The 19,427-nt window shown below is 42.4% G+C and overlaps 20 non-coding genes across 20 annotated transcripts; 10 read left to right on the plus strand and 10 right to left on the minus strand.

Moving 5' to 3' along the window:
* Positions 1 to 1,276: 1,276 nt before the first annotated feature.
* Positions 1,277 to 1,349, minus strand: trnag-ucc (transfer RNA glycine (anticodon UCC)). The gene has a single exon. It is a non-coding gene; the product is annotated as a tRNA-Gly (tRNA).
* Positions 1,350 to 2,346: 997 nt separating this feature from the next.
* On the plus strand, positions 2,347 to 2,418 carry trnap-ugg (transfer RNA proline (anticodon UGG)). Its single transcript has one exon. It is a non-coding gene; the product is annotated as a tRNA-Pro (tRNA).
* A 273-nt stretch (positions 2,419 to 2,691) lies between these two features.
* On the minus strand, positions 2,692 to 2,763 carry trnag-ucc (transfer RNA glycine (anticodon UCC)). The gene has a single exon. It is a non-coding gene; the product is annotated as a tRNA-Gly (tRNA).
* A 994-nt stretch (positions 2,764 to 3,757) lies between these two features.
* On the plus strand, positions 3,758 to 3,829 carry trnap-ugg (transfer RNA proline (anticodon UGG)). The gene has a single exon. It is a non-coding gene; the product is annotated as a tRNA-Pro (tRNA).
* A 273-nt stretch (positions 3,830 to 4,102) lies between these two features.
* On the minus strand, positions 4,103 to 4,175 carry trnag-ucc (transfer RNA glycine (anticodon UCC)). Its single transcript has one exon. It is a non-coding gene; the product is annotated as a tRNA-Gly (tRNA).
* A 993-nt stretch (positions 4,176 to 5,168) lies between these two features.
* Positions 5,169 to 5,240, plus strand: trnap-cgg (transfer RNA proline (anticodon CGG)). Its single transcript has one exon. It is a non-coding gene; the product is annotated as a tRNA-Pro (tRNA).
* Positions 5,241 to 5,513: 273 nt separating this feature from the next.
* trnag-ucc (transfer RNA glycine (anticodon UCC)) lies at positions 5,514 to 5,585 on the minus strand. The gene has a single exon. It is a non-coding gene; the product is annotated as a tRNA-Gly (tRNA).
* A 992-nt stretch (positions 5,586 to 6,577) lies between these two features.
* trnap-cgg (transfer RNA proline (anticodon CGG)) lies at positions 6,578 to 6,649 on the plus strand. Its single transcript has one exon. It is a non-coding gene; the product is annotated as a tRNA-Pro (tRNA).
* Positions 6,650 to 6,922: 273 nt separating this feature from the next.
* On the minus strand, positions 6,923 to 6,995 carry trnag-ucc (transfer RNA glycine (anticodon UCC)). Its single transcript has one exon. It is a non-coding gene; the product is annotated as a tRNA-Gly (tRNA).
* A 992-nt stretch (positions 6,996 to 7,987) lies between these two features.
* trnap-cgg (transfer RNA proline (anticodon CGG)) lies at positions 7,988 to 8,059 on the plus strand. Its single transcript has one exon. It is a non-coding gene; the product is annotated as a tRNA-Pro (tRNA).
* Positions 8,060 to 8,332: 273 nt separating this feature from the next.
* trnag-ucc (transfer RNA glycine (anticodon UCC)) lies at positions 8,333 to 8,405 on the minus strand. Its single transcript has one exon. It is a non-coding gene; the product is annotated as a tRNA-Gly (tRNA).
* Positions 8,406 to 9,397: 992 nt separating this feature from the next.
* Positions 9,398 to 9,469, plus strand: trnap-cgg (transfer RNA proline (anticodon CGG)). The gene has a single exon. It is a non-coding gene; the product is annotated as a tRNA-Pro (tRNA).
* A 273-nt stretch (positions 9,470 to 9,742) lies between these two features.
* On the minus strand, positions 9,743 to 9,815 carry trnag-ucc (transfer RNA glycine (anticodon UCC)). The gene has a single exon. It is a non-coding gene; the product is annotated as a tRNA-Gly (tRNA).
* A 992-nt stretch (positions 9,816 to 10,807) lies between these two features.
* Positions 10,808 to 10,879, plus strand: trnap-cgg (transfer RNA proline (anticodon CGG)). Its single transcript has one exon. It is a non-coding gene; the product is annotated as a tRNA-Pro (tRNA).
* A 1,338-nt stretch (positions 10,880 to 12,217) lies between these two features.
* On the plus strand, positions 12,218 to 12,289 carry trnap-cgg (transfer RNA proline (anticodon CGG)). The gene has a single exon. It is a non-coding gene; the product is annotated as a tRNA-Pro (tRNA).
* A 273-nt stretch (positions 12,290 to 12,562) lies between these two features.
* On the minus strand, positions 12,563 to 12,635 carry trnag-ucc (transfer RNA glycine (anticodon UCC)). Its single transcript has one exon. It is a non-coding gene; the product is annotated as a tRNA-Gly (tRNA).
* Positions 12,636 to 15,035: 2,400 nt separating this feature from the next.
* On the plus strand, positions 15,036 to 15,107 carry trnap-cgg (transfer RNA proline (anticodon CGG)). The gene has a single exon. It is a non-coding gene; the product is annotated as a tRNA-Pro (tRNA).
* Positions 15,108 to 16,790: 1,683 nt separating this feature from the next.
* trnag-ucc (transfer RNA glycine (anticodon UCC)) lies at positions 16,791 to 16,863 on the minus strand. Its single transcript has one exon. It is a non-coding gene; the product is annotated as a tRNA-Gly (tRNA).
* A 992-nt stretch (positions 16,864 to 17,855) lies between these two features.
* On the plus strand, positions 17,856 to 17,927 carry trnap-cgg (transfer RNA proline (anticodon CGG)). Its single transcript has one exon. It is a non-coding gene; the product is annotated as a tRNA-Pro (tRNA).
* Positions 17,928 to 18,200: 273 nt separating this feature from the next.
* Positions 18,201 to 18,272, minus strand: trnag-ucc (transfer RNA glycine (anticodon UCC)). Its single transcript has one exon. It is a non-coding gene; the product is annotated as a tRNA-Gly (tRNA).
* Positions 18,273 to 19,427: the final 1,155 nt, after the last annotated feature.

The raw sequence follows: 19,427 nt of genomic DNA on the forward strand, positions 1-19,427 counted from the left end.
AAGAGAAAGTCTTTGACCAAACGGATCGTTGTTATAGTTGTACGATTATGGCTTAGGGTGCGAGAGGTCCCTGGTTAAAAAATCTATCATTTTAATCAGTACCTGTTACCTTCAGATTAGTCCCGTGACACTTGTGGGAAACGTAGGGCAAAACGGAGAACATTGTGACAAGTGGGGTCACATTAGTTTGTAGCCCAAAGATTTTGGATTCTACAAACAGAAGTTGGCACATAGAGGGTTTCGACTTCAGACGAGTCCCCTGACACTTGTGGGGGACGTAGAGAGAAATTGAGAACACCACCGTGTTCGTGAGGGTCTCCCCTTTCCAGGGAGTGGTCATACGAGTTTGTAGGTCAAACGGTGTCAGATGCTACAGATGTTTTTGTGAGAAGACCGATTATTGGTATGTCTCATGGTTTGACAAACATAGCTCTAGCTCCACCACCTTTCATTGCAGATGTGGAGGTGTAACATGAACAGTTATGGAGGCTTGAGACAGATATGACGGGTCTCAATCTCTCTAGTTGAAAACTGATCGATTTGAATGGGTATTTTTTACGTTCGTTTACTTTGATTCACGTACTGATGCATCAATCAACTGAAAATAAATGAGCTCCATTCTTTTTGAAGTTTTATTTTTTCATTTTCTCTTTTAAAATATGAATTGACCTCATTTTGCTCAATATTCATTTGTCAACACTCATCATCAGTTTGCTGTCGCGGCTTAAGAAGACAGAATGTGAAAGACACAGCAGATTAAATACAAAAGATTTGAACTGAAGCCTGGTCAACAGTTTGGAAGACTGCTATGCTCACAAGTATAGCACAAACACTCACATGAGGTTCAATCTTTCCAAGCACCATGGACAACAACAATCGATATCCTCATTGTCATTGCCGCAGAAAGCAAAAAATGTTGTTCTTGTGTAAGGCTCATTGGTCTAGGGGTAGGATTCTTGCTTCGGGTGCGAGAGGTCCCGGGTTGAAATTCCCGGATGAGCCCTTTTGCAGATCTTTTAACAAGCTCAGACAGGCAGATCTCGGGCCACTGGTCGCAAACAGCCACCTCTTGGGCGCAGGACGAGGTGGCTGAATGGTTTAGGCGATGGACTGCTAATCTATTGTGATATTCACTAGTTGACTCAATATCGCACTTCATTTAGAAAACCTGCAAAAAGTAAGAGCAAACCTGACTTCCACAAACAAGGACATTGATTCCAATGTAATACACTTGAAATGACACCCAGCCCCTAAAACTTGTGAATATCTCATGCTCTGCATTGGCCGGGAATACGAACCCGGGTCAACTGCTTGGAAGGTAGCTATGCTCACCACTATACCACCAATGCTATGTGAAGAGCTCACTAGCAACATGGAGACATCGATTCATATCCTGACCGTCATTTTTGTGGAAAGTGAAAAATCTTTGACCAAACGGATCGTTGGTATAGTTGTACGATTATGGCTTAGGGTGCGAGAGGTCCCTGGTTAAAAAATCTATCATTTTAATCAGTACCTGTTACCTTCAGATTAGTCCCGTGACACTTGTGGGAAACGTAGGGCAAAACGGAGAACATTGTGACAAGTGGGGTCACATTAGTTTGTAGCCCAAAGATTTTGGATTCTACAAACAGAAGTTGGCACATAGAGGGTTTCCGACTTCAGACGAGTCCCCTGACACTTGTGGGGGACGTAGAGAGAAATTGAGAACACCACCGTGTTCGTGAGGGTCTCCCCTTTCCAGGGAGTGGTCATACGAGTTTGTAGGTCAAACGGTTCAGATGCTACAGATGTTTTTGTGAGAAGACCGATTATTGGTATGTCTCATGGTTTGACAAACATAGCTCTAGCTCCACCACCTTTCATTGCAGATGTGGAGGTGTAACATGAACAGTTATGGAGGCTTGAGACAGATATGACGGGTCTCAATCTCTCTAGTTGAAAACTGATCGATTTGAATGGGTATTTTTTACGTTCGTTTACTTTGATTCACGTACTGATGCATCAATCAACTGAAAATAAATGAGCTCCATTCTTTTTGAAGTTTTATTTTTTCATTTTCTCTTTTAAAATATGAATTGACCTCATTTTGCTCAATATTCATTTGTCAACACTCATCATCAGTTTGCTGTCGCGGCTTAAGAAGACAGAATGTGAAAGACACAGCAGATGAAATACAAAAGATTTGAACTGAAGCCTGGTCAACAGTTTGGAAGACTGCTATGCTCACAAGTATAGCACAAACACTCACATGAGGTTCAATCTTTCCAAGCACCATGGACAACAACAATCGATATCCTCATTGTCATTGCCGCAGAGAGCAAAACAATGTTTATTCTTGTGTAAGGCTCGTTGGTCTAGGGGTATGATTCTTGCTTTGGGTGCGAGAGGTCCCGGGTTCAAATCCCGGATGAGCATTTCTGCAGATCTTTTAACAAGCTCAGACAGGCAGATCTCGGGCCACTTATCGCAAACAGCCACCTCTTGGGCGCAGGACGAGGTGGCTGAATGGTTTAGGCGATGGACTGCTAATCTATTGTGATATTCACTAGTTGGCTCAATATCGCACTTCATTTAGAAAACCTGCAAAAAGTAAGAGCAAACCTGACTTCCACAAACAAGGACATTGATTCCAATGTAATACACTTGAAATGACACCCAGCCCCTAAAACTTATGAATATCTCATGCTCTGCATTGGCCGGGAATCGAACCCAGGTCAACTGCTTGGAAGGCAGCTATGCTCACCACTATACCACCAATGCTATGTGAAGCTCGCTAGCAACATGGAGACATCGATTCATATCCTGACCGTCATTTTTGTGGAAAGTGAAAAATCTTTGACCAAACGGATCGTTGGTATAGTTGTACGATTATGGCTTAGGGTGCGAGAGGTCCCTGGTTAAAAAATCTATCATTTTAATCAGTACCTGTTACCTTCAGATTAGTCCCGTGACACTTGTGGGAAACGTAGGGCAAAACGGAGAACATTGTGACAAGTGGGGTCACATTAGTTTGTATCCCAAAGATTTTGGATTCTACAAACAGAAGTTGGCACATAGAGGGTTTCGACTTCAGACGAGTCCCCTGACACTGTGGGGGACGTAGAGAGAAATTGAGAACACCACCGTGTTCGTGAGGGTCTCCCCTTTCCAGGGAGTGGTCATACGAGTTTGTAGGATCAAACGGTGTCAGATGCTACAGATGTTTTTGTGAGAAGACCGATTATTGGTATGTCTCATGGTTTGACAAACATAGCTCTAGCTCCACCACCTTTCATTGCAGATGTGGAGGTGTAACATGAACAGTTATGGAGGCTTGAGACAGATATGACGGGTCTCAATCTCTCTAGTTGAAAACTGATCGATTTGAATGGGTATTTTTTACGTTCGTTTACTTTGATTCACGTACTGATGCATCAATCAACTGAAAATAAATGAGCTCCATTCTTTTTGAAGTTTTATTTTTTCATTTTCTCTTTTAAAATATGAATTGACCTCATTTTGCTCAATATTCATTTGTCAACACTCATCATCAGTTTGCTGTCGCGGCTTAAGAAGACAGAATGTGAAAGACACAGCAGATTAAATACAAAAGATTTGAACTGAAGCCTGGTCAACAGTTTGGAAGACTGCTATGCTCACAAGTATAGCACAAACACTCACATGAGGTTCAATCTTTCCAAGCACCATGGACAACAACAATCGATATCCTCATTGTCATTGCCGCAGAAAGCAAAACAATGTTGTTCTTGTGTAAGGCTCATTGGTCTAGGGGTATGATTCTTGCTTTGGGTGCGAGAGGTCCCGGGTTCAAATCCTGGATGAGCCCTTTTGCAGATCTTTTAACAAGCTCAGACAGGCAGATCTCGGGCCACTGGTCGCAAACAGCCACCTCTTGGGCGCAGGACGAGGTGGCTGAATGGTTTAGGCGATGGACTGCTAATCTATTGTGATATTCACTAGTTGACTCAATATCGCACTTCATTTAGAAAACCTGCAAAAAGTAAGAGCAAACCTGACTTCCACAAACAAGGACATTGATTCCAATGTAATACACTTGAACTGACACCCAGCCCCTAAAACTTGTGAATATCTCATGCTCTGCATTGGCCGGGAATACGAACCCGGGTCAACTGCTTGGAAGGTAGCTATGCTCACCACTATACCACCAATGCTATAAGAAGCTCACTAGCAACATGGAGACATCGATTCATATCCTGACCGTCATTTTTGTGGAAAGAGAAAAGTCTTTGACCAAACGGATCGTTGGTATAGTTGTACGATTATGGCTTAGGGTGCGAGAGGTCCCTGGTTAAAAAATCTATCATTTTAATCAGTACCTGTTACCTTCAGATTAGTCCCGTGACACTTGTGGGAAACGTAGGGCAAAACGGAGAACATTGTGACAAGTGGGGTCACATTAGTTTGTAGCCCAAAGATTTTGGATTCTACAAACAGAAGTTGGCACATAGAGGGTTTCGACTTCAGACGAGTCCCCTGACACTTGTGGGGGACGTAGAGAGAAATTGAGAACACCACCGTGTTCGTGAGGGTCTCCCCTTTCCAGGGAGTGGTCATACGAGTTTGTAGGTCAAACGGTTCAGATGCTACAGATGTTTTTGTGAGAAGACCGATTATTGGTATGTCTCATGGTTTGACAAACATAGCTCTAGCTCCACCACCTTTCATTGCAGATGTGGAGGTGTAACATGAACAGTTATGGAGGCTTGAGACAGATATGACGGGTCTCAATCTCTCTAGTTGAAAACTGATCGATTTGAATGGGTATTTTTTACGTTCGTTTACTTTGATTCACGTACTGATGCATCAATCAACTGAAAATAAATGAGCTCCATTCTTTTTGAAGTTTTATTTTTTTCATTTTCTCTTTTAAAATATGAATTGACCTCATTTTGCTCAATATTCATTTGTCAACACTCATCATCAGTTTGCTGTCGCGGCTTAAGAAGACAGAATGTGAAAGACACAGCAGATGAAATACAAAAGATTTGAACTGAAGCCTGGTCAACAGTTTGGAAGACTGCTATGCTCACAAGTATAGCACAAACACTCACATGAGGTTCAATCTTTCCAAGCACCATGGACAACAACAATCGATATCCTCATTGTCATTGCCGCAGAAAGCAAAAAATGTTGTTCTTGTGTAAGGCTCATTGGTCTAGGGGTAGGATTCTTGCTTCGGGTGCGAGAGGTCCCGGGTTGAAATTCCGGATGAGCCCTTTTGCAGATCTTTTAACAAGCTCAGACAGGCAGATCTCGGGCCACTGGTCGCAAACAGCCACCTCTTGGGCGCAGGACGAGGTGGCTGAATGGTTTAGGCGATGGACTGCTAATCTATTGTGATATTCACTAGTTGACTCAATATCGCACTTCATTTAGAAAACCTGCAAAAAGTAAGAGCAAACCTGACTTCCACAAACAAGGACATTGATTCCAATGTAATACACTTGAAATGACACCCAGCCCCTAAAACTTGTGAATATCTCATGCTCTGCATTGGCCGGGAATCGAACCCAGGTCAACTGCTTGGAAGGCAGCTATGCTCACCACTATACCACCAATGCTATGTGAAGCTCACTAGCAACATGGAGACATCGATTCATATCCTGACCGTCATTTTTGTGGAAAGTGAAAAATCTTTGACCAAACGGATCGTTGGTATAGTTGTACGATTATGGCTTAGGGTGCGAGAGGTCCCTGGTTAAAAAATCTATCATTTTAATCAGTACCTGTTACCTTCAGATTAGTCCCGTGACACTTGTGGGAAACGTAGGGCAAAACGGAGAACATTGTGACAAGTGGGGTCACATTAGTTTGTAGCCCAAAGATTTTGGATTCTACAAACAGAAGTTGGCACATAGAGGGTTTCGACTTCAGACGAGTCCCCTGACACTTGTGGGGGACGTAGAGAGAAATTGAGAACACCACCGTGTTCGTGAGGGTCTCCACTTTCCAGGGAGTGTTCATACGAGTTTGCAGGTCAAACGGTTCAGATGCTACAGATGTTTTTGTGAGAAGACCGATTATTGGTATGTCTCATGGTTTGACAAACATAGCTCTAGCTCCACCACCTTTCATTGCAGATGTGGAGGTGTAACATGAACAGTTATGGAGGCTTGAGACAGATATGACGGGTCTCAATCTCTCTAGTTGAAAACTGATCGATTTGAATGGGTATTTTTTACGTTCGTTTACTTTGATTCACGTACTGATGCATCAATCAACTGAAAATAAATGAGCTCCATTCTTTTTGAAGTTTTATTTTTTCATTTTCTCTTTTAAAATATGAATTGACCTCATTTTGCTCAATATTCATTTGTCAACACTCATCATCAGTTTGCTGTCGCGGCTTAAGAAGACAGAATGTGAAAGACACAGCAGATGAAATACAAAAGATTTGAACTGAAGCCTGGTCAACAGTTTGGAAGACTGCTATGCTCACAAGTATAGCACAAACACTCACATGAGGTTCAATCTTTCCAAGCACCATGGACAACAACAATCGATATCCTCATTGTCATTGCCGCAGAAAGCAAAAAATGTTGTTCTTGTGTAAGGCTCATTGGTCTAGGGGTAGGATTCTTGCTTCGGGTGCGAGAGGTCCCGGGTTGAAATTCCGGATGAGCCCTTTTGCAGATCTTTTAACAAGCTCAGACAGGCAGATCTCGGGCCACTGGTCGCAAACAGCCACCTCTTGGGCGCAGGACGAGGTGGCTGAATGGTTTAGGCGATGGACTGCTAATCTATTGTGATATTCACTAGTTGACTCAATATCGCACTTCATTTAGAAAACCTGCAAAAAGTAAGAGCAAACCTGACTTCCACAAACAAGGACATTGATTCCAATGTAATACACTTGAACTGACACCCAGCCCCTAAAACTTGTGAATATCTCATGCTCTGCATTGGCCGGGAATACGAACCCGGGTCAACTGCTTGGAAGGTAGCTATGCTCACCACTATACCACCAATGCTATAAGAAGCTCACTAGCAACATGGAGACATCGATTCATATCCTGACCGTCATTTTTGTGGAAAGAGAAAAATCTTTGACCAAACGGATCGTTGGTATAGTTGTACGATTATGGCTTAGGGTGCGAGAGGTCCCTGGTTAAAAAATCTATCATTTTAATCAGTACCTGTTACCTTCAGATTAGTCCCGTGACACTTGTGGGAAACGTAGGGCAAAACGGAGAACATTATGACAAGTGGGGTCACATTAGTTTGTAGCCCAAAGATTTTGGATTCTACAAACAGAAGTTGGCACATAGAGGGTTTCGACTTCAGACGAGTCCCCTGACACCTGTGGGGGACGTAGAGAGAAATTGAGAACACCACCGTGTTCGTGAGGGTCTCCCCTTTCCAGGGAGTGGTCATACGAGTTTGTAGATCAAACGGTGTAGATGCTACAGATGTTTTTGTGAGAAGACCGATTATTGGTATGTCTCATGGTTTGACAAACATAGCTCTAGCTCCACCACCTTTCATTGCGGATGTGGAGGTGTAACATGAACAGTTATGGAGGCTTGAGACAGATATGACAGGTCTCAATCTCTCTAGTTGAAAACTGATCGATTTGAATGGGTATTTTTTACGTTCGTTTACTTTGATTCACGTACTGATGCATCAATCAACTGAAAATAAATGAGCTCCATTCTTTTTGAAGTTTAATTTTTTAATTTTCTCTTTTAAAATATGAATTGACCTCATTTTGCTCAATATTCATTTGTCAACACTCATCATCAGTTTGCTGTCGCGGCTTAAGAAGACAGAATGTGAAAGACACAGCAGATGAAATACAAAAGATTTGAACTGAAGCCTGGTCAACAGTTTGGAAGACTGCTATGCTCACAAGTATAGCACAAACACTCACATGAGGTTCAATCTTTCCAAGCACCATGGACAACAACAATCGATATCCTCATTGTCATTGCCGCAGAAAGCAAAAAATGTTGTTCTTGTGTAAGGCTCATTGGTCTAGGGGTAGGATTCTTGCTTCGGGTGCGAGAGGTCCCGGGTTGAAATTCCGGATGAGCCCTTTTGCAGATCTTTTAACAAGCTCAGACAGGCAGATCTCGGGCCACTGGTCGCAAACAGCCACCTCTTGGGCGCAGGACGAGGTGGCTGAATGGTTTAGGCAATGGACTGCTAATCTATTGTGATATTCACTAGTTGACTCAATATCGCACTTCATTTAGAAAACCTGCAAAAAGTAAGAGCAAACCTGACTTCCACAAACAAGGACATTGATTCCAATGTAATACACTTGAAATGACACCCAGCCCCTAAAACTTGTGAATATCTCATGCTCTGCATTGGCCGGGAATACGAACCCGGGTCAACTGCTTGGAAGGTAGCTATGCTCACCACTATACCACCAATGCTATAAGAAGCTCACTAGCAACATGGAGACATCGATTCATATCCTGACCGTCATTTTTGTGGAAAGTGAAAAATCTTTGACCAAACGGATCGTTGGTATAGTTGTACGATTATGGCTTAGGGTGCGAGAGGTCCCTGGTTAAAAAATCTATCATTTTAATCAGTACCTGTTACCTTCAGATTAGTCCCGTGACACTTGTGGGAAACGTAGGGCAAAACGGAGAACATTGTGACAAGTGGGGTCACATTAGTTTGTAGCCCAAAGATTTTGGATTCTACAAACAGAAGTTGGCACATAGAGGGTTTCGACTTCAGACGAGTCCCCTGACACCTGTGGGAGACGTAGAGAGAAATTGAGAACACCACCGTGTTCGTGAGGGTCTCCCCTTTCCAGGGAGTGGTCATACGAGTTTGTAGATCAAACGGTTCAGATGCTACAGATGTTTTTGTGAGAAGACCGATTATGGGTATGTCTCATGGTTTGACAAACATAGCTCTAGCTCCACCACCTTTCATTGCAGATGTGGAGGTGTAACATGAACAGTTATGGAGGCTTGAGACAGATATGACGGGTCTCAATCTCTCTAGTTGAAAACTGATCGATTTGAATGGGTATTTTTTACGTTCGTTTACTTTGATTCACGTACTGATGCATCAATCAACTGAAAATAAATGAGCTCCATTCTTTTTGAAGTTTAATTTTTTCATTTTCTCTTTTAAAATATGAATTGACCTCATTTTGCTCAATATTCATTTGTCAACACTCATCATCAGTTTGCTGTCGCGGCTTAAGAAGACAGAATGTGAAAGACACAGCAGATGAAATACAAAAGATTTGAACTGAAGCCTGGTCAACAGTTTGGAAGACTGCTATGCTCACAAGTATAGCACAAACACTCACATGAGGTTCAATCTTTCCAAGCACCATGGACAACAACAATCGATATCCTCATTGTCATTGCCGCAGAAAGCAAAAAATGTTGTTCTTGTGTAAGGCTCATTGGTCTAGGGGTAGGATTCTTGCTTCGGGTGCGAGAGGTCCCGGGTTGAAATTCCGGATGAGCCCTTTTGCAGATCTTTTAACAAGCTCAGACAGGCAGATCTCGGGCCACTGGTCGCAAACAGCCACCTCTTGGGCGCAGGACGAGGTGGCTGAATGGTTTAGGCAATGGACTGCTAATCTATTGTGATATTCACTAGTTGACTCAATATCGCACTTCATTTAGAAAACCTGCAAAAAGTAAGAGCAAACCTGACTTCCACAAACAAGGACATTGATTCCAATGTAATACACTTGAACTGACACCCAGCCCCTAAAACTTGTGAATATCTCATGCTCTGCATTGGCCGGGAATACGAACCCGGGTCAACTGCTTGGAAGGTAGCTATGCTCACCACTATACCACCAATGCTATAAGAAGCTCACTAGCAACATGGAGACATCGATTCATATCCTGACCGTCATTTTTGTGGAAAGAGAAAAGTCTTTGACCAAACGGATCGTTGGTATAGTTGTACGATTATGGCTTAGGGTGCGAGAGGTCCCTGGTTAAAAAATCTATCATTTTAATCAGTACCTGTTACCTTCAGATTAGTCCCGTGACACTTGTGGGAAACGTAGGGCAAAACGGAGAACATTGTGACAAGTGGGGTCACATTAGTTTGTAGCCCAAAGATTTTGGATTCTACAAACAGAAGTTGGCACATAGAGGGTTTCGACTTCAGACGAGTCCCCTGACACCTGTGGGGGACGTAGAGAGAAATTGAGAACACCACCGTGTTCGTGAGGGTCTCCCCTTTCCAGGGAGTGGTCATACGAGTTTGTAGATCAAACGGTGTAGATGCTACAGATGTTTTTGTGAGAAGACCGATTATTGGTATGTCTCATGGTTTGACAAACATAGCTCTAGCTCCACCACCTTTCATTGCGGATGTGGAGGTGTAACATGAACAGTTATGGAGGCTTGAGACAGATATGACAGGTCTCAATCTCTCTAGTTGAAAACTGATCGATTTGAATGGGTATTTTTTACGTTCGTTTACTTTGATTCACGTACTGATGCATCAATCAACTGAAAATAAATGAGCTCCATTCTTTTTGAAGTTTAATTTTTTCATTTTCTCTTTTAAAATATGAATTGACCTCATTTTGCTCAATATTCATTTGTCAACACTCATCATCAGTTTGCTGTCGCGGCTTAAGAAGACAGAATGTGAAAGACACAGCAGATGAAATACAAAAGATTTGAACTGAAGCCTGGTCAACAGTTTGGAAGACTGCTATGCTCACAAGTATAGCACAAACACTCACATGAGGTTCAATCTTTCCAAGCACCATGGACAACAACAATCGATATCCTCATTGTCATTGCCGCAGAAAGCAAAAAATGTTGTTCTTGTGTAAGGCTCATTGGTCTAGGGGTAGGATTCTTGCTTCGGGTGCGAGAGGTCCCGGGTTGAAATTCCGGATGAGCCCTTTTGCAGATCTTTTAACAAGCTCAGACAGGCAGATCTCGGGCCACTGGTCGCAAACAGCCACCTCTTGGGCGCAGGACGAGGTGGCTGAATGGTTTAGGCGATGGACTGCTAATCTATTGTGATATTCACTAGTTGACTCAATATCGCACTTCATTTAGAAAACCTGCAAAAAGTAAGAGCAAACCTGACTTCCACAAACAAGGACATTGATTCCAATGTAATACACTTGAAATGACACCCAGCCCCTAAAACTTGTGAATATCTCATGCTCTGCATTGGCCGGGAAAACGAACCCGGGTCAACTGCTTGGAAGGTAGCTATGCTCACCACTATACCACCAATGCTATAAGAAGCTCACTAGCAACATGGAGACATCGATTCATATCCTGACCGTCATTTTTGTGGAAAGAGAAAAGTCTTTGACCAAACGGATCGTTGGTATAGTTGTACGATTATGGCTTAGGGTGCGAGAGGTCCCTGGTTAAAAAATCTATCATTTTAATCAGTACCTGTTACCTTCAGATTAGTCCCGTGACACTTGTGGGAAACGTAGGGCAAAACGGAGAACATTGTGACAAGTGGGGTCACATTAGTTTGTAGCCCAAAGATTTTGGATTCTACAAACAGAAGTTGGCACATAGAGGGTTTCGACTTCAGACGAGTCCCCTGACACCTGTGGGAGACGTAGAGAGAAATTGAGAACACCACCGTGTTCGTGAGGGTCTCCCCTTTCCAGGGAGTGGTCATACGAGTTTGTAGATCAAACGGTTCAGATGCTACAGATGTTTTTGTGAGAAGACCGATTATTGGTATGTCTCATGGTTTGACAAACATAGCTCTAGCTCCACCACCTTTCATTGCGGATGTGGAGGTGTAACATGAACAGTTATGGAGGCTTGAGACAGATATGACAGGTCTCAATCTCTCTAGTTGAAAACTGATCGATTTGAATGGGTATTTTTTACGTTCGTTTACTTTGATTCACGTACTGATGCATCAATCAACTGAAAATAAATGTGCTCCATTCTTTTTGAAGTTTAATTTTTTCATTTTGTCTTTTAAAATATGAATTGACCTCATTTTGCTCAATATTCATTTGTCAACACTCATCATCAGTTTGCTGTCGCGGCTTAAGAAGACAGAATGTGAAAGACACAGCAGATGAAATACAAAAGATTTGAACTGAAGCCTGGTCAACAGTTTGGAAGACTGCTATGCTCACAAGTATAGCACAAACACTCACATGAGGTTCAATCTTTCCAAGCACCATGGACAACAACAATCGATATCCTCATTGTCATTGCCGCAGAAAGCAAAAAATGTTGTTCTTGTGTAAGGCTCATTGGTCTAGGGGTAGGATTCTTGCTTCGGGTGCGAGAGGTCCCGGGTTGAAATTCCGGATGAGCCCTTTTGCAGATCTTTTAACAAGCTCAGACAGGCAGATCTCGGGCCACTGGTCGCAAACAGCCACCTCTTGGGCGCAGGACGAGGTGGCTGAATGGTTTAGGCAATGGACTGCTAATCTATTGTGATATTCACTAGTTGACTCAATATCGCACTTCATTTAGAAAACCTGCAAAAAGTAAGAGCAAACCTGACTTCCACAAACAAGGACATTGATTCCAATGTAATACACTTGAACTGACACCCAGCCCCTAAAACTTGTGAATATCTCATGCTCTGCATTGGCCGGGAATACGAACCCGGGTCAACTGCTTGGAAGGTAGCTATGCTCACCACTATACCACCAATGCTATAAGAAGCTCACTAGCAACATGGAGACATCGATTCATATCCTGACCGTCATTTTTGTGGAAAGAGAAAAGTCTTTGACAAACGGATCGTTGGTATAGTTGTACGATTATGGCTTAGGGTGCGAGAGGTCCCTGGTTAAAAAATCTATCATTTTAATCAGTACCTGTTACCTTCAGATTAGTCCCGTGACACTTGTGGGAAACGTAGGGCAAAACGGAGAACATTGTGACAAGTGGGGTCACATTAGTTTGTAGCCCAAAGATTTTGGATTCTACAAACAGAAGTTGGCACATAGAGGGTTTCGACTTCAGACGAGTCCCCTGACACCTGTGGGGGACGTAGAGAGAAATTGAGAACACCACCGTGTTCGTGAGGGTCTCCCCTTTCCAGGGAGTGGTCATACGAGTTTGTAGATCAAACGGTGTAGATGCTACAGATGTTTTTGTGAGAAGACCGATTATTGGTATGTCTCATGGTTTGACAAACATAGCTCTAGCTCCACCACCTTTCATTGCGGATGTGGAGGTGTAACATGAACAGTTATGGAGGCTTGAGACAGATATGACGGGTCTCAATCTCTCTAGTTGAAAACTGATCGATTTGAATGGGTATTTTTTACGTTCGTTTACTTTGATTCACGTACTGATGCATCAATCAACTGAAAATAAATGAGCTCCATTCTTTTTGAAGTTTTATTTTTTCATTTTCTCTTTTAAAATATGAATTGACCTCATTTTGCTCAATATTCATTTGTCAACACTCATCATCAGTTTGCTGTCGCGGCTTAAGAAGACAGAATGTGAAAGACACAGCAGATTAAATACAAAAGATTTGAACTGAAGCCTGGTCAACAGTTTGGAAGACTGCTATGCTCACAAGTATAGCACAAACACTCACATGAGGTTCAATCTTTCCAAGCACCATGGACAACAACAATCGATATCCTCATTGTCATTGCCGCAGAAAGCAAAAAATGTTGTTCTTGTGTAAGGCTCATTGGTCTAGGGGTAGGATTCTTGCTTCGGGTGCGAGAGGTCCCGGGTTGAAATTCCCGATGAGCCCTTTTGCAGATCTTTTAACAAGCTCAGACAGGCAGATCTCGGGCCACTGGTCGCAAACAGCCACCTCTTGGGCGCAGGACGAGGTGGCTGAATGGTTTAGGCAATGGACTGCTAATCTATTGTGATATTCACTAGTTGACTCAATATCGCACTTCATTTAGAAAACCTGCAAAAAGTAAGAGCAAACCTGACTTCCACAAACAAGGACATTGATTCCAATGTAATACACTTGAACTGACACCCAGCCCCTAAAACTTGTGAATATCTCATGCTCTGCATTGGCCGGGAATACGAACCCGGGTCAACTGCTTGGAAGGTAGCTATGCTCAACACTATACCACCAATGCTATAAGAAGCTCACTAGCAACATGGAGACATCGATTCATATCCTGACCGTCATTTTTGTGGAAAGAGAAAAGTCTTTGACAAACGGATCGTTGGTATAGTTGTACGATTATGGCTTAGGGTGCGAGAGGTCCCTGGTTAAAAAATCTATCATTTTAATCAGTACCTGTTACCTTCAGATTAGTCCCGTGACACTTGTGGGAAACGTAGGGCAAAACGGAGAACATTGTGACAAGTGGGGTCACATTAGTTTGTAGCCCAAAGATTTTGGATTCTACAAACAGAAGTTGGCACATAGAGGGTTTCGACTTCAGACGAGTCCCCTGACACCTGTGGAGGACGTAGAGAGAAATTGAGAACACCACCGTGTTCGTGAGGGTCTCCCCTTTCCAGGGAGTGGTCATACGAGTTTGTAGATCAAACGGTGTAGATGCTACAGATGTTTTTGTGAGAAGACCGATTATTGGTATGTCTCATGGTTTGACAAACATAGCTCTAGCTCCACCACCTTTCATTGCGGATGTGGAGGTGTAACATGAACAGTTATGGAGGCTTGAGACAGATATGACGGGTCTCAATCTCTCTAGTTGAAAACTGATCGATTTGAATGGGTATTTTTTACGTTCGTTTACTTTGATTCACGTACTGATGCATCAATCAACTGAAAATAAATGAGCTCCATTCTTTTTGAAGTTTAATTTTTTAATTTTCTCTTTTAAAATATGAATTGACCTCATTTTGCTCAATATTCATTTGTCAACACTCATCATCAGTTTGCTGTCGCGGCTTAAGAAGACAGAATGTGAAAGACACAGCAGATGAAATACAAAAGATTTGAACTGAAGCCTGGTCAACAGTTTGGAAGACTGCTATGCTCACAAGTATAGCACAAACACTCACATGAGGTTCAATCTTTCCAAGCACCATGGACAACAACAATCGATATCCTCATTGTCATTGCCGCAGAAAGCAAAAAATGTTGTTCTTGTGTAAGGCTCATTGGTCTAGGGGTAGGATTCTTGCTTCGGGTGCGAGAGGTCCCGGGTTGAAATTCCGGATGAGCCCTTTTGCAGATCTTTTAACAAGCTCAGACAGGCAGATCTCGGGCCACTGGTCGCAAACAGCCACCTCTTGGGCGCAGGACGAGGTGGCTGAATGGTTTAGGCGATGGACTGCTAATCTATTGTGATATTCACTAGTTGACTCAATATCGCACTTCATTTAGAAAACCTGCAAAAAGTAAGAGCAAACCTGACTTCCACAAACAAGGACATTGATTCCAATGTAATACACTTGAAATGACACCCAGCCCCTAAAACTTGTGAATATCTCATGCTCTGCATTGGCCGGGAAAACGAACCCGGGTCAACTGCTTGGAAGGTAGCTATGCTCACCACTATACCACCAATGCTATAAGAAGCTCACTAGCAACATGGAGACATCGATTCATATCCTGACCGTCATTTTTGTGGAAAGAGAAAAATCTTTGACCAAACGGATCGTTGGTATAGTTGTACGATTATGGCTTAGGGTGCGAGAGGTCCCTGGTTAAAAAATCTATCATTTTAATCAGTACCTGTTACCTTCAGATTAGTCCCGTGACACTTGTGGGAAACGTAGGGCAAAACGGAGAACATTGTGACAAGTGGGGTCACATTAGTTTGTAGCCCAAAGATTTTGGATTCTACAAACAGAAGTTGGCACATAGAGGGTTTCGACTTCAGACGAGTCCCCTGACACCTGTGGAGGACGTAGAGAGAAATTGAGAACACCACCGTGTTCGTGAGGGTCTCCCCTTTCCAGGGAGTGGTCATACGAGTTTGTAGATCAAACGGTGTAGATGCTACAGATGTTTTTGTGAGAAGACCGATTATTGGTATGTCTCATGGTTTGACAAACATAGCTCTAGCTCCACCACCTTTCATTGCGGATGTGGAGGTGTAACATGAACAGTTATGGAGGCTTGAGACAGATATGACGGGTCTCAATCTCTCTAGTTGAAAACTGATCGATTTGAATGGGTATTTTTTACGTTCGTTTACTTTGATTCACGTACTGATGCATCAATCAACTGAAAATAAATGTGCTCCATTCTTTTTGAAGTTTAATTTTTTCATTTTCTCTTTTAAAATATGAATTGACCTCATTTTGCTCAATATTCATTTGTCAACACTCATCATCAGTTTGCTGTCGCGGCTTAAGAAGACAGAATGTGAAAGACACAGCAGATGAAATACAAAAGATTTGAACTGAAGCCTGGTCAACAGTTTGGAAGACTGCTATGCTCACAAGTATAGCACAAACACTCACATGAGGTTCAATCATTCCAAGCACCATGGACAACAACAATCGATATCCTCATTGTCATTGCCGCAGAAAGCAAAAAATGTTGTTCTTGTGTAAGGCTCATTGGTCTAGGGGTAGGATTCTTGCTTCGGGTGCGAGAGGTCCCGGGTTGAAATTCCCGATGAGCCCTTTTGCAGATCTTTTAACAAGCTCAGACAGGCAGATCTCGGGCCACTGGTCGCAAACAGCCACCTCTTGGGCGCAGGACGAGGTGGCTGAATGGTTTAGGCAATGGACTGCTAATCTATTGTGATATTCACTAGTTGACTCAATATCGCACTTCATTTAGAAAACCTGCAAAAAGTAAGAGCAAACCTGACTTCCACAAACAAGGACATTGATTCCAATGTAATACACTTGAACTGACACCCAGCCCCTAAAACTTGTGAATATCTCATGCTCTGCATTGGCCGGGAATACGAACCCGGGTCAACTGCTTGGAAGGTAGCTATGCTCACCACTATACCACCAATGCTATAAGAAGCTCACTAGCAACATGGAGACATCGATTCATATCCTGACCGTCATTTTTGTGGAAAGAGAAAAGTCTTTGACCAAACGGATCGTTGGTATAGTTGTACGATTATGGCTTAGGGTGCGAGAGGTCCCTGGTTAAAAAATCTATCATTTTAATCAGTACCTGTTACCTTCAGATTAGTCCCGTGACACTTGTGGGAAACGTAGGGCAAAACGGAGAACATTGTGACAAGTGGGGTCACATTAGTTTGTAGCCCAAAGATTTTGGATTCTACAAACAGAAGTTGGCACATAGAGGGTTTCGACTTCAGACGAGTCCCCTGACACCTGTGGGGGACGTAGAGAGAAATTGAGAACACCACCGTGTTCGTGAGGGTCTCCCCTTTCCAGGGAGTGGTCATACGAGTTTGTAGATCAAACGGTATAGATGCTACAGATGTTTTTGTGAGAAGACCGATTATTGGTATGTCTCATGGTTTGACAAACATAGCTCTAGCTCCACCACCTTTCATTGCGGATGTGGAGGTGTAACATGAACAGTTATGGAGGCTTGAGACAGATATGACGGGTCTCAATCTCTCTAGTTGAAAACTGATCGATTTGAATGGGTATTTTTTACGTTCGTTTACTTTGATTCACGTACTGATGCATCAATCAACTGAAAATAAATGAGCTCCATTCTTTTTGAAGTTTAATTTTTTAATTTTCTCTTTTAAAATATGAATTGACCTCATTTTGCTCAATATTCATTTGTCAACACTCATCATCAGTTTGCTGTCGCGGCTTAAGAAGACAGAATGTGAAAGACACAGCAGATGAAATACAAAAGATTTGAACTGAAGCCTGGTCAACAGTTTGGAAGACTGCTATGCTCACAAGTATAGCACAAACACTCACATGAGGTTCAATCTTTCCAAGCACCATGGACAACAACAATCGATATCCTCATTGTCATTGCCGCAGAAAGCAAAAAATGTTGTTCTTGTGTAAGGCTCATTGGTCTAGGGGTAGGATTCTTGCTTCGGGTGCGAGAGGTCCCGGGTTGAAATCCCGGATGAGCCCTTTTGCAGATCTTTTAACAAGCTCAGACAGGCAGATCTCGGGCCACTGGTCGCAAACAGCCACCTCTTGGGCGCAGGACGAGGTGGCTGAATGGTTTAGGCGATGGACTGCTAATCTATTGTGATATTCACTAGTTGACTCAATATCGCACTTCATTTAGAAAACCTGCAAAAAGTAAGAGCAAACCTGACTTCCACAAACCAGGCCATTGATTCCAATGTAATACACTTGAAATGACACCCAGCCCCTAAAACTTTTGAATATCTCATGCTCTGCATTTGCCGGGAATCGAACCCATGTCAACTGCTTGGAAGGCAGCTATGCTCACCACTATACCACCAATGCTATGTGAAGCTCACTAGCAACATGGAGACATCAATTCATATCCTGACCGTCATTTTTGTGGAAAGTGAAAAATCTTTGAATCTATTTTGTTAGTGTGTTTTCCTAACAGAACTGTTTGCTGTCGTCTTTTGTTTATTTTTGCAGTGTTCTCTTTTTCATTAAAACACTAATGATGAACACATCCTCCGCTGCGTATTGGTCCACCTTTTCCGATGATTACTTCTCTGTTTCATGACGACGAAGACAGCCGTTACAGTATGTGACCAATATAATTTCATATGATTTATACTGGATGTTAATATAAATGTACATTCTGTCAATGTTGATGTGTGGTAAAGTGAAGGTTTTTGACTTTGAGTGATAGGACCAATTTGAGTCACTGAGCAATGTCATTCTAAATTTTGGTTGGATAATTAATTGGGTTTTTGATTATGATTTGAAACTGAAGGATTTTTAAAACTGAAGGATTGATTTGAGTTTTGTCTGTTAATAACTATATGAGTGAAGCAAAGAATGTATTATGGATTGATTGTTTTGATTTCTGTTATGAACTAAAGATGTTGACACTATTCTCAGCATGCCCTGGTGAATGGAGAGGTTGAACTCTGATCCGGAGAGTGAAACTGATCTTAATCTATTTGATCTATAGGCATTGCCTTATAAATAGTGGAATCGTTATGTTTGTCTTGGGTCATGTTCATTAGGCACCAACGGAATACATTTCAGTTAAACCAGGAGTCACTACCTGGATTTGTCCAACAAGATATGCTAATTTTAATTTCTGGGATGGAAATAGTCATTTCCACCATGCTGATTCATTGGTGTGTGATAGATAACTAAAGTTTATTTTATTAAACTCCATTGTTGCATGCACTGCACTATGCATTACATATGTGCTTTTCACTGTCTATGAAGATATAGCTTTGAATCTCATAAACTGTATGCATCTTCTGTTTTTCTTCATGGGTTCGTGCAGGTGACTGTGTATCATGACCTCCCCAGAGAAAATGCTAGAATGCTTAGAATATGTGTTGGAGGTTTAAATGGCAGACAGTGCTAAGTTTCTTGGGAGGAGGCTGAGCCAGTGCTATAGCAGCCGGTCACGTGACAGGAACCCATGCAATGAGTTATTGCTTTTATGTTTCTTGTTTTATG

This window comes from Salmo trutta, chromosome 28 (genome assembly GCF_901001165.1).
Source record: "Salmo trutta chromosome 28, fSalTru1.1, whole genome shotgun sequence".
In the NCBI taxonomy this organism is placed as follows: Eukaryota; Metazoa; Chordata; class Actinopteri; order Salmoniformes; family Salmonidae; genus Salmo; species Salmo trutta.